The sequence below is a fragment of the Myotis brandtii genome, unplaced genomic scaffold (genome assembly GCF_000412655.1).
Source record: "Myotis brandtii unplaced genomic scaffold, ASM41265v1 scaffold204, whole genome shotgun sequence".
Lineage (NCBI taxonomy): Eukaryota > Metazoa > Chordata > Mammalia > Chiroptera > Vespertilionidae > Myotis > Myotis brandtii.
The window spans coordinates 403828-404797 of NW_005357599.1; positions in this window are offsets into that span (position 1 = coordinate 403828).

Sequence of the window (970 nt, forward strand, 5' to 3'; positions counted from 1 at the left end):
GCCCGCCCCGCCCCCAGTTCTCGCCCACCCCATGGGGGTGCACACCTGCACAGTGAGTGCAAGCCTACCACCTGCTCCCCAGAAGGGGGGGCAGTAAAGAATGGGGGTGGGGCGGGGGAGAGGAAAGAATGTGGAGCATCCATGATGAAGAGGTGCTGGAGAATGAGGCTTGGAAGCCTCATGGGGAGGTTTGTTCTGTTTGCCCTGCACCTGTCCCTTAGGAAAGGCAGAGAGCCGGCTGTGAGGGCTCCCTGCGCGAGGAGTCCAGTTCCATAACCAACTGGAATTGGCCTCAGTTTCCTGCTCCGTAAAATGTGTTAAGCGTGTCCCAGTGCCTTCACTGAGCTTTGAGGGCCAATTGAGATACTATATAAAGAAAATAAGGGAAGACCTGAGAAAGAAAAGGAAGGTCAAGCAACACAAAAGAAAGGTTGGAAGGAACCTGTAAACCTATTGTCACTTAAATAGGGAATAGAGTCAACAGTGTTGTAATGACGGTATGAAGCCAGGTGGGTACTGGAAATATCAGGGAACACTTTTTAAAGTATATGGTTGTTTAACCACTATTCTGTAACTAATAAACCTGAAACTAATGCAAAATAATATTGAATGTAAAGAAATGAAAATAGGAGTGAAATTTTTCTAAATTTCAAAGTTTAAATAAAGACTGTAAAGGAAGGAAGGGAGAGAATAAAAATAGTGTTTTTCATTTTACCACTTTATTGTCTTTTCAGTACATGAAAAAGACAGTTGTCTTCACATGGTGCTTTTATACTTTTCTAAGTCATTATCTCATTTGATGTTCAGGGCAACTTAAAGACAAGATAATTATTTCCTCCACTATTCAAAGAAAGGAAATCTTGGTGCCTGGCCCCAATGATTCAATCGTCAATCCCTTATTGTAAAGCAGGGTTAGTGAAATTTTCTGTGAAGGGTCATATCTATACTAATAAAAGCCTTGGGGGTGATC